Genomic DNA, 14,106 nt, shown 5'->3' on the forward strand with positions numbered 1-14,106 from the left:
GGTATTATGGTTTCTTCGGGCAGTAAATATTCTTTTTAAAAATTATAAATATTGACCCAATGTTTTGGTGTTGGACGGAGTTTTTTCAGTCAGATTAGACGTAATATAATATTTTCGGTAAACAGTACCTCCTAATAATTTGTTTTCATTTTGGCTATTTCAGGCATGATTTTCAACCGAAGTGGTTATAATTCGATTTGATATTGATATTAATACGAAAAATAAAAAAAAAAACAAATTGATTTTTTGGTATAGCTCCATCCGTATAAAGTAGCATTACAAAGTGGATGTAATTTGTCATTCCGAAAGTTTGGTGGGCAATGAACATCTAGACAGAACATTTTCAATATAAGTCCATATTCCTACATGCAAAGATCAGAGTCATTTTCGGCAAATCCATCTTGTTTTATTCATGGCAGCAATACCCCTATGCATACCCCCATATAAAAGTCCGAATCTGTTAAAGGTATTCATGGTGGTGGTTATAAAAAGTTTGACCCGGCCGATCAAAACGACGGTTTTATTTGTTTATTAATGTGTGACAAGAAAAAGAAATCATTGAATGCCAATTCAGGGCCGTACGTCATTATCCCTCAATTCCACGTTTTTGGCTGACAAAAAGCTGCTGCTTTGAGCCGATGTGTTACAGCTCGTGGATGGTGCACCATTTTTTGGCCTTCTCTTGGTCACGTTTGTGGTGTCTCACACAGATTGTGGTGTCTCACTTTCTCAAGCGGGACAGTCGTCAGTTCCTCTACGAAGACCCACACGATCGATTGAAGTTTTTGCTTCGGGCTCATACGCCTTGATCCGTTATTCGTCAACTGAGACAATTGTATTTTCAAAATGATCGTATTTTTAAAATATCTTTGAAAAAACTCCAACGAGAACAATACAGGACAATTGTTCTTCCAATATCGAATATATGCTGGTGAAAGAAATGCCCAATGATGCCCCTATCGCAAGATATATTACGTGAAGATCTTGCATTATCAGTTCAATTATGTTGCGTGGCACAAGGGTCATCTAAAATCGGACCTTCATAATATTCGTCTTTGAGCGAGTGTCATCCATGATTGAATTCATTAATCGTACAGCCAATAAACAAAAATTATACCCGGATCAATATAGTGCTGTAGTTCATCTAAAAATAGGACTATCTTGCGTTGTTTTGTAAATTAGTCTATACGGATCTAAGCTAGATGTAGGAACTCAAAATTATATATACATTAAAGGAATATATACTAAAATTAATTTATAAATGAAAATCTATATAAAACATACATAGTTATTTTGTTATAGTTTCCGAATGGGTTAAGCTTTTAATAATTTTTAATAGGGATCTTATTTAGATGTTCCCCAAATCACCTGCAAACTTTTGTAGCCCAAGACAACATGGGTCCATCAGCACGACGCTTAGAATGAAATTATATATATATATATATGATTTATTAGAATTATATTTATTGGAAATATTTATAATTTTTCATCAATTGTGAGTTAAAACACCTTAAGAATGATTCATCAAAATTTCATCCATATATCTCTAATATTGAACAATTTACAGCATTTTTAACAAAAATGGTACAAACGTACCCGGCTATTGATCGTAGGGTTAGATTGCTGTGCTCATCGAAACATTTTTGTCGCGATAATTCAATTCGGAAGTTGTAAAGAATGGTCGCACGAACATGTTCACGCTACACAACACAAAAACACAAAAAAGTCAAACTTTCCAATGGAAAAGTCTGATGGCACCAGGTAACAAACCAGTGAGCGGAGCAGTATAGTCGGACGGGGCCGACCATACGATACCCTACACAACTTCCATGAAAATTTAGCTTTCTGTGGTTCTATATTCTGAGATTAGGCAATATTTCGCGATATTTGCACACTTTTGACTGACTAGAAGTCAGAAAATGTTACTAATAATCAGTACAGCCCCTCTAATTACTTGCCCGGATTCCTTTCACCATGGGTTGTGTTGTGATGTTCGGCTTTCGACTCGGAAAGTACAAATAGCTAAGTTTTCGGTCCACTTCATCCGAAAAATTATTACCTGATCATCACCTAACATTTTAGGCGTTGTCCTTGACCATAACTGGAACGTCATGGAACTTTTCAAAGCGATCAGCGTTATATTTCCGCCCTCCAGTGTGGTAATAGGTTACTAAATAATATATGAATTCGTAAGCACCTGTAAATATTTAAGTGTAACTCCCGCATCCGAGTACCTACGACAATATAATTGGTATCAATTTAAAGGTCAACCACTCCTCTTGGATATACTGTCAACTTCTCGGGTATATGTCCTTCAGTGGTAAATATATATTCTATAGAATAAAAATTTGGTAATTTTTCACACAAAAGTTAAGGTCCATTTGACACGCTAAATATTGACCGATCTTTATCAAAACAGGCATGCTTATTCTTTGGCCCAATCCCCTTCTCCTTGCAAAAATTCGCGGTGTTTGGGCCATAATTGCAGCCTCTGGAGCGACCAGAAAAACCGACAAAAATAAAGTTTTTGGTCCATTTCATCCCCTAAATATTAACCGATCTTTTCCAAAAACAATTGGGGTCTTCATTGACCAGAACCCATCCTACATGCAAGACATTCGTGCAGATTGGTCCATAACTGTGGCCTGTATCGTGTTTACAAATTATAATGGACAGACGGACGGACGGACACACATGTCTAGATCAACTCAGCTAGTCGAGATATGACGATCGGTATACTTAAAGGTGGGTCTAGGACCAATATTTCGCGGCGTTACAAACTTTTGGGGCTGCACAAAGCTATAATACCCTAACAACATAGTTGTGTAGGGTATAAAAACCCTGGTTTAAAAATTCGGATATGAAACCCAGTCCAACATAATATCAAACATCCCAGGAATTTAATATTGTGATGTGGTTCTACGGCACCGCTATGATCCATAGTCTACTAATTGGTGGCACCATATCCATGTCAGCTGTCAGTCAAATCGACTTGCAATACCTTTTTGAATAATATCCGATTTTTTGAGACGATTAATTTGGTCATAAATAATATTTATAAAAAAATCATCGAAATCACTGTGCAGCTATAATAAACAACAACAACTACTACATCCCAATAGTGAAATCTGACGACAGCAGTGCAAAAAATTTGCAATGCACCGAGTATGTGAATACGTATGGCAAGAATTCGCGTCAACGGCAACAACAATAATAACAACAGCAACAACAACATCAGCAGCAGCGGGTATGCAAATAAATGCAAAGGTCAGTTTTTAAGCGGGTTTGGGGAAGGTTAGGCACGGGAAATGAAAACACAAAAAAATAGCAATCACAAAATTCCGAACGACTACAAATGAGCGCCTAAACAAAAATTTGCAAATGAAAAAAAACAACAAATTAAATTTATAACTACAAAAAAAGTCGTATGCGTTTCTTTTTCACATTTCGTAAATAGCCGCATATTTGAATTTGTACGTATGTGAGTGTGTGTGTATGAGAAGAATGTATTTCAATTGCCAATTTGTTTGAATTAAAATGGAACGCTTTTGGGGTGGACAACACATTTGACATACATACGCATGTGTAGTATGTGTGTGTTTGCCTCTATGTTCCTTGGTATGTTTGTGTGCATTTTGCTTTTTTTAGTTAAAGTCGGTCAAGTGTATTTTATGTCTCGCGATACTGGCACATCTAATGATAGACGATAAATAATAAAACAAAAAACAAACAAAGTATTTGTGATTTGACATACATATACATATATGTGTGTGTATTTATTTTAACCGGCAAATTTTCAGAATTTCGTTGAGAATATTGTTGTTGGTTCTTTTTTTAAGATAATTGATAATGTTGTATTTTTGGGCCAATAATATTCAGTATGAATAAGTCATTTGAGATCTTTGTTAAGAAATTTTTGTGTTTTAATTTTTTTTATTTTATACTATGACAGTATGATAAATATACCCTAATACAAAATTCTCATAACAATTATGTTTTCTAACAAAATAAATTGTCTTCAAAATAAATTGACTTATCCAAAATATATGGCGAACTATTAACACCTGTAAAGAAACAATATTGGTTGAACAATTATTCAAAACGTTTCAATGATTTTACGAAATTCCTTTAAGTTATGAAGCGATCGTTCGTACATATTGAATTGACATTCCCCACACCCATTGACTGTGTCACTGACTGACTGACTGAATTGACAAATGATCAACATGTTCATGTCAAATGGAGGAAAAATGAAAAAATGTCATTCATATGACAGAGTCTGTTTAAACGTCAAACATCATTGATATTTACAAATGTCACCCGGTTGGACATCTGCTGTTGGCATTAATAATTCTGTCAGCAGGGGTGAAGAACATAAAGACCCAATAACCTATATTTATTTTTAAGAATACATAATAATATGTGATATTTTTTTTTAAATTTCTTTTCTAGTGTTATTTAATAAAATATTTAATTAAACGATTTAATTAAATTTCAATAAGATTTATTCTTTGATCTTTCTTATCGCTGTAATATGAGAGATAATAAAAAAGCCTTTCGTAACACTTCCTTGATTTTCTTCTCCGATTCGCTTGTCTCTTTGAAGTAGTATTTATGCTTCTGGCCATCACATTAGTAACATCCATCATGAGAGAAGTTGAAACTGTTGCATTTTTGTTTGTTTTGTTTTTAAAGTTATGTGCTTAAGTATTGTATAAGACCGCCTCACATGCTGTCACTTGGCTAAATTAAATTGATGCAGTATAAACTGAACTGAACCAAATGATGTTGAGTCATTTGCCTTGGAGTATAACAGTCAGATAAATCCTCTTTATCATTCCCTCATTGACCAGGGATTATTACACATTTATTTCATAAAGTATATATTTTTATGGTCAGAATAAAATTCGATGTCGATTTATCAATGTCCGTATGTATGTTGAAATAATGGTGGAGTTCTTAATATTGAAGATAGGGCTTTCACATTTTGCATACACCTTACTATTAGTCCTAGGATGTTTGATATAGAACATGGATACATCGGCCCTTGTTGGTGTAGCTCCCATATAAAGGTATCCCGAAATAATCGATATGTTGCTAATTTGACACTTTTTTAACCGCTTAGGTTATAAATAGGTAACAAATATTGTTCGTTGTTTTTCAACAAAAATGGCTATAATATATTATTTGGAATTCTCATTCAGGATTCTCAGGACAGGACATCTTTCTACAAAAATTATCAACAATGATTCATTTTATTGGATAGGCCTCCGTATTCCGTATTTTTGGACAAGTTTATACCCACCTCCATAATGTGGAGTGTATATCAAATATGTCATTCCGTTTGCAACACCTTGAACTATTCACCGGAGAACCCACAAAGTATAAATATTCTTGTTCAGAATTAAATTCTATGTCAATTTATGCCTGTCCGTCTGTTGAAACGTCACGATAGAGATAGTAATATTTAAAATAGAGCTCTGAATTGTTGCACATACATTGATAGTACTCCTAGGATGTTTGGTATTACAAATGGTATATATCAGTCCACGTTTTTTTGTAGCCCCCATATAACGGTACTTACCAATATTCGGTATTTTAGGGATTTTGGACAGATTTTCTAAATGAATTGACTGGAATTGGGTAATTGAGTATTGTACAGAAAATCTCTGTGCCAAACATTATTAATATGATATGATCCAAGTTTCAGGACAGCCACCATATAACTGCATTCCACAGTATTTGGTATTTTGGTATTTTGGACACGTTTTCCAACCGAATTGGCTTTAATGTTGTATTTTGGGTTCTTGTATAAAACATTTTCATAATACAATTTTTTAATATTGACCCACGGTATTAAAAAAAAAATCGCAGTGTCCTTTCCATTCTTAAATCAAGTTGGACGTTGGAGAATATTGGTCAATTCCTTCTGGTACCTCCCCCTCAAAATGGTCAAAATGTTGCTAGACATTTATTTATTGTGCAAACGAGGTATACGATTTGAATCAAATTTTGCACAACCTAATTTTTTACATCAAGTCCTTATACCGTTTGAAATTGCTGCTTATCGGTTCACTCTTTCTACGAAAGGTCAAATTTTTGAAAATTTCTAAAATTCGTATGAATCGAACGGAATATACTATTTCATTTAAACACTGCTGTGATCTTGTGATCAAACTTTGATCCAGTCAGAAGATGAGATCCACTTCTACATCCCCCACAACGTTTCACAATTTCGAAATATCTTCAGATTAATATCAAACGAATGGAATAACCGATTTATGCAAACTGTGTATATAGTAATAGTTTAATAAAATTTAAATCAAAACCTTGAGTAGGTGACCCATTGGCTCCTTCTGGTACCTGCACTTAAAACATTCAATTCTCATTGTAATTTTGTACCAAATCTACATTAAATACGAAGATCCGGTTAATGGATTTACTTCTTCTGATACCTTCACACAGGTGGTGGACTTTTTGATAAAAGCGAACGAGGACTCCTGAGTGGACTAAAATTGGTAAACTTTATTATTAAAACAAAGATTTAGTCCTTATTTTTATTACACATTAGGTGAGGCCCCTTAATGTATAATTTCATTTATCCACAATGTGACGACCACGACAACAACAACTGCAAACGTTATTAAGTTTTACTGAAACCGGAAGAAATCAAGGTGGATAAACCCGACTTAATGCGAAACAAAAAGCCAACAATGGCAACAAAGGCAAAATAAGAAAAACAAAAAACTCTCATTGTTCAGATGACGTACCCGATGACGATGGAGAAGAAGAGCAGAAGGCGAGCGAACCGGGTGCAATAAGCCAAGCCAAGAATATACGGCTGTGATGCAGTAATAAATAAACTTCCACGACGCTTTAACGTCCAATCTACGAGTATTTCCACTTGTAGCTTAGCCGATGACGATGGTGGTGACATAGCTGTTGAATAAAGATGTGATCTGATGTTGCACTGGCACTGCCACAGAGATGATGGTGGCCCGTGTGAATTACTTTTGATATGTGGCGTTGTGTGTGTGAGAGTGTGTTGGACTTTTCTTCCACGACTTTTTACCAACTTTATTGAATATGACTGTTGTTTCGTTGTTGTTGTTGTTGGTGCTACAGCTGCTCAGTAATCTTAGATGAAAGCGTTATTTGGAAGAAAATACCTTGAGAATTGCTTTGAAATTTAATACTCGTATTTATGGACAAAATGCGACAACAGTAACCGGCTAAAACAGCAAAGCCAAATGGTATGATTTGCTTACCACTTTGGTGGTCAGTCGAGAAGATTACAGGTACAACAACAACAAATGCTCGTGAAAAACGACGTTCACAAAGCAACAAAATTAGAAATAACAAAAGCAACACCACCAACAACAACAACAACAACAACGATGCCAAACGAATGACATGGCTATGGCAAATGCATTCTTCGTTGATTATTGGGAAATTCAATATGACATGAAACGACTCTTGGCTACGATTGTGTTTTTATGGACATTTAGGTGTGCACGTAACGAAACAGCAGCAGCAGCAGAAGACGATGAAGAAAAAAAAACGAAAACAAAATTGGTCTCATGAATATTCATTGATTTGACACAAAACACACAAAAATAAAATGCAGTTTTGAATTGAACAATACAATACCCACTCCACGAAATACAAAACAAGAATTGGTTGGTTTGTGTTTCGAAATCGCTTCAGCCAGCTTCTCCACACTGCAAGGCAACGACAACAACAACAAAAGACATCATCAACTAATTAAGCGAATGACCCCAAAAACAAATCAACAGCGCCTTGCCGACACTTGTAGTTTAACGTCGAAAATGGGTTGTTGTTGTTGTTGCTGGCAAATAAATGTGGCTTTTTTACACCAGGTGTTTAGTTTTTCTCGTTTTTGTTGTATATGAAGAATAATGTCTTCATATACAACAAAAACGATAATGGTTGTGAAAATACATAATTAGATATACTCCAAGATAACTGCATTTAATGTTTTTAAATAAAACAAGTAATATATGATGAAATTTAATGAGCATTTATTGAAGTTAGACACACACAAAAAGAAATAGGGTATGTTGTAAAACTATACATGTGGGAAAACACATGATAATATTTTTCTGAAAAATTATTCTTAAATTCGAAAACCTTCCACAAATTCAAAAGTTTCGGGTGGGCTGGACTGTATTTAACATGATTTGCAAAAAAAAAAAAAAAAACTCTAGTAGTCGATTTTCACAATCCTCCCTAGATATACATTTCTTATATTTTTGTATATTAACCTAAAGGAATATTCCAATAGAATGAACGAATTGTGTTCCTGTAGAATCCTTAAGACCCATTTATGACTAGAAATCCTCCAAAGCTGTGTCTAAAATTTCAAATTGCATGAAACTGAGATGAATATCAATAAGTAAGGTGTGAGAAGATGATATACATATAATCGGCAGGGAAGCTATTTCAAACCATGGACCGATGTTGACGTTTTTCTGTAAACTTAAAATGGAATACACTTAAAATGGAAGTTGCCAGTATGTCCATGAGAAGAGGTTGACCTTTAATTTGATTCCAATTTCAATGTTCTACCTATAGGTTGATATAGGACGTACGAATCCTGTTTTTTTTTTTGCCAAAATCTCAAGAACAAGCAGCAACCTGTGATCTGGTGTGTTGTCATGGTGTAAAATCCATGATTGGGGTTTCCAAAGATCTAGGCATTTCTGACAAATGCTTCGGGAATACGACGCATACACCTTAATGGTAGTATTCCTTATTGACCGTACGATCTTGTGGCAAAAATTCATGATTATGGAGAAAACAGTGAACAAAACTTTCACATTTGACCAAAACGTAAAGGATTTTTTTTCGGTTTTGGCCCTTCTGGACTTTTGATTGGAATGCTTGGGCTTTGGCTTGAGATATGTCTAAAGATCCAATAAATGTTTTTAAAATGTATTGTGCGCATAAAGCAACTTTAAAGACTTCTATAGACAATCTAAACGGATGTATAATACATACCAATAAATAAAGGAACTCCAACATGACATGTACTTATCAAATACCTACTACATACCATGGCATTACTAAACAGCTCAAATATTATGTCTTTGGAAAACCATATCATAACTTCTTATCTTATGAAAATAACAAGCAGTGATGTTATGCCTCGCAGGAGTGAGGAGATTTTCAACAAGTCACCCCGTATTATCAATGTCACTGTGTCACATACAAATCGTGTGGCATCAAAGCGCTACTCTTATCAATGACTTGCAAAAGCTTTTGTTTAAAATGTTCGTTTCTATGCTTAATAAAGCTGCAATAACATCTATGTATGACTTCATTTAATCTCTTAATAGGATCAAAATGTTGAATACTAATTGAAAATCGGATTATAAAGGATATTCATAATTGCATCAATTTCAACTAATTAAATGTAGCTCAATGCACATTGAAAGAATGACAATAACATTTTATAATCAATTTAGTAAAATGAATTTTTATAAATTATAATGTTTGGCGTTCCTTGGTAATATTAACTAGTTCAATATTAGAATTACACTTCAAAAATGTATTTTTTATTTATTCATCCTGCAAAGAGTCTTACTATACAATTATAAAATCAATAAACGAAATTTTCTATGGCGATTTCCATTTTTTCCAATTGATTCAACCAATATCATTAAAAATCAATACATCAGACAGAACGACGCGATCATACACCCAGAAAAAAATCAGATCACTTTAGTGATAATTGAGATTTTGTTTTATGTTTATTGTCGTAGTATTGTGTATAATACAAATTTTATATTTTGTATTTTTATTCTTTCATTACAATATATAAATATAAAAAAAATTGACAATTGTTTATTTTTCTACATGAGTGTAACTAAATACACAGTACATAGTGAAACTACTGCCAGCAAATCAAATAAAAAATAATAATAATAACATTTCAAGAGAGCGAGATAAAAAAACACGAATCAATTTAACAAGCAATAATACTAAGGAAACACTAAAAGAAAATGAAAATAATCAACAGCTACAGCTACGGCTAGTTGTTAAAGCGAAATGCGAAAATAAACATCAATCGAACAGACATACACACACATATAACCCATTCATACGATACATTCATTTAGATATTATGAAACTTTGCAATTAAAAATGATAATTTGTTGTTAAATTGATATTTCACACGTAATAATAATAATGATAATAACAACAACAATTGTGGAAATTGAGAAAATCAGCAAAGAAGAAAAAAGTAAAACTACACAGCGTTTTGAACTGAAACACAAATTAACTCTCTCATAGTATGATAGGAAAATAAAAAAACTACTTGAAGTCGATTTTACTGTGCAACATAAGCTAAGACGGCTGTGGTATGTAAAACTGCCGATGGCCATAGTTTGAGTGGAAATATGTTAGCGATAGTCATTTGCCTCATAATTATCTAAAAAGATGCAATAAATTTTGTAATTGCTATCCATGAGCTCTTAATGGATTCGCTGATGCCGAAGAAATTGTCTAATACTGAGTAACGGAAAAATAGTAGAAAATTTCGCCTAGCATCTGTCTATATGATGAAGAACTAAAACTGGAACTATTATATTAGAGCTGTACAAAAAAATAACTATTTTTTTGAGGTTTTCGAGATATAACAAAACCTGAGTCTGTATTATGGCTTAGTTCAATTGTGTTGTTTTTGCCGCATTAAGGAAGGCTGAGATGATATCAAAGGAATGAATATCAAATTCGGTCAAATGTGAACGTATTGCTCACTGTTTTCTTCGACTGCTATGTCACATTGTATCGTGAATTCTTGACATGAGGTCTTACGAAATACTGACTTGAAGATATACGCCGTTTGCGCAAATCAGTTTGTCTGAATCGTGGCGATATTGCAATTACACATCGATGCTTGCAAGCGAGTATTTGGCCAAAAACATCATCATGTTCAACAGCGGTATTCACTTAGTTGTCGCCCGCAGAATTCTTCCACTTCCCAAAAGTGAATACATTGATGACAGGAAAGCGTTTTGCTAAGATCGAGGAGATAATAAAAAAATTGAAACAGGCGGTGTTGGCTATACCATAAAGGAGCCTTTTAGAATTGTTGCGAGGATTAGAAAAAATGCTGGCATAACTGTATTATATCTGGAAGCGATTATATTGAAGGAGATAAGGTAGATAAAGAAGTATCTACTTAAAAAAATAACGTCAACAAAATAAATTCTCGGTGGGGGCATATAGCAAGAGATCAAAAATCACATTGATCTACCATAAATTTAGAAGCTCGAAAAGGACTTCTATACACAGAGAAAGAGCTAAAGAAGGTTTTCTGTGTAAGGAAAAGATCAAAAGAGTCTTTTAAATATAGATGATGGCAAAAATGATTTATGGACAGTATAATCGGACTGAGCCGAGCATATGATAACCTACACATCTACCACCGAACTCTAATTTTCTGCAGATCTATACTCCGTTCCTGGGCGATACTTCGCGGAATTTGTACGTTCTCAATCGATTAGAAGTCAAGAGCTCATCTTTCTTTCCCCGGCATATTTTACGAATCGTGTTTTTCCGGAGTAAACATCTACGCCATATGATTCAAATTGGGTATTTTACACACAAAAAAATTTGGACAAGTCCTTTCCCCGTTTAAATTTTGTAATGTTCGACTTAAGTTTTTGGTCCATTGAATCTTCTAAATATCATCTGGTTATCAACGAAATTTGTACATGTTGTCTCTGAACATAACTTCATTTATAATTTCATAGTGATCCGCCTTCTAGTGTGATATTGGTAATACTAACCAAATAAAAATACGTAGACACCTGTCATTATCTTAGTATAAATTCAACATCCGGTGTCAACCACTCCTGTTGGATATACTATCAACTTCTTGGGTTTATATCCTTCAGGAATACATATATACGCCATAGAACAGATATTTTGTAATTTTTCGAACAAAAGTCTGGGTCCATTTGACCCATTAAATATTGGCCGTTGTTCATCAAAACAGTTATGCGTATTCTATGGTTATACCCCTTTTTTGTGTAAAATTTCCTGATGTTCGGGGCGAAATTGTGCCCACTGGAGGAACCAAAAAACATGCAAAAATAAAGTTTTTGCTCCATTCCATGCCATTAATATTAACCGATAAGAACGGCATTAGTCCATAAATGTGACTTGCTTCGTGTTTACAAATTATAATGGGCAAACGGACGAACATATATGTCTACATACACTCAGCTAGTCGAGATATGATGATCGGTATACTAAGAGGTGGGTCTAGGATCAATATTTCAATATATATTTCGGCGTTAGAAACTCTTGGGGTCACACGCAGCTATAATACCCTTACAGCATAGTTGTGAAATGTATGAAATGGGCTTGTCTGCACAGACATGTGATCTTAGATAGCTCAAAAAAAAAAGAAAAAAAGATATAGTCTAAAGGCATTAAATCGCACAATCTATGTGGCTAATTGACCGGTCTTGTTGAAGCACATAATTTTGGCCAAAAAAGTCGGCTATCATCTCAAGTTAGGTTACGATTCACTGGATTTTTTTGGAAATTTGAAATGGCTGACAGTAATTCAGCTCCAAAAATGTCATTTTATTATCGAACTCAGATAAATAATGTATATGTCTCATGATCTGTTCCCCTAAATCAAAACTTATTATTTTTCCTCATTTCGCAGATAAATTTCCATTTCCTTTACTCATACTGAGCATTTCTAATTTTCATGACAAAACTTTCCTCTATACTTATTTGAACATTGCAAGAGAATTAACCATAAAATAAATATTTAATTTAAGAAAAGAAAAGTTGCATGAAATGCCATTACAGTTCATTGCAAAAGGATATCGGGGAAGTCGTGCCAGCTGACAATATTAAATATGCAGTGGCAACGAGTGTTACGGTTATGCATCGCATTTATTATTCTCATACGCGTAACGATCGTCATCTTGTACATTTACTAGCACAACTACCACCACGACGACTGTGGTTGGGGGGCATTGTTATAAGAAAATTTTGTTACTAGCTACCTCATTTCCTAGAGCAATTTTGTGTTTGGTGTTGTTGTTGCAATGATAACAATGTTCGCAATATTTAGATGCGAAAAAAACTGAACTGAAAAAAAAACAGTAGCAAACGCATGTGTAGAAGGACAGACAGAATAGTCCGTCGACGTTCGAACCAGATGCATAGACTGCTGGCTGAATGATTGTTTCTTGCATGTAGCTTTGTTATTATTGTTGCTGTTGCTGGCTGTCCACAAAAGGTAACGGTGGCAAAGAGCGTGAGATGAATTGTGCGTGATATGCAAAGTGAGGCCACTGGATATATTTGATACGCTAGTTCGTCGTTGTTCACATCATGTCCACCCCTCGCGACCTTTTCATGCATGTTACATGCCATATGTATGATTGCAACAATTTTCCGATGAAATGTGCATGCAACTCGTTGCACGTTTTTTCGTTGTGGTTGCTGCTGCTACAAAAGATTAAGGAATTGTAATTTTCTATAAGAAAAAAAAACTAGTTAGATTATTTGAAATAATAATAATCAAATTCGATAGTTGGATATATTCAAGATTGAAATCCATATGTTACGATATCCAAAAAAATTTATTAACTTTCATTTCCAATTTTTTTTTTTTTAACAAAAATATTTGTTGATAATTTTGAATGGTTGCTGTTGGCAATGGTGTGTGCGTAAAGGTCTCGTAATGCCATATGCCATTATAAATAATATAATTATAGTATTTAAATAAACTACATAGTTGTGTTGTACTATGTGATTTTGTTGCAATGCTAGAATGTCTTTCACTCGCAACATTTTATGACTTAATTTTTCCAATTTATATGAATAAAAAAAATCATAAAAAAGAAAAACGCAAATTTAATTAGGTTAGCTAGTTCTGGTATTGATTATAGGGATTATAGGTTTGAATTAAATAAATATTGATTTCATGAAACAGAGAATGGGACGTCTGTCCTTAAAAATAGATTTGGCTGTCCTTGGCTGGAGCTAACAAACCTGCAATAATAGAAAACATTTAACGGTTGAAATAATTATAAGATTCTATTACAA

Source organism: Musca vetustissima, unplaced genomic scaffold (assembly GCF_032173495.1).
Source record: "Musca vetustissima isolate MV318-11 ecotype Yass unplaced genomic scaffold, APGP_CSIRO_Mvet_v1 utg8556, whole genome shotgun sequence".
Classification (NCBI taxonomy): domain Eukaryota; kingdom Metazoa; phylum Arthropoda; class Insecta; order Diptera; family Muscidae; genus Musca; species Musca vetustissima.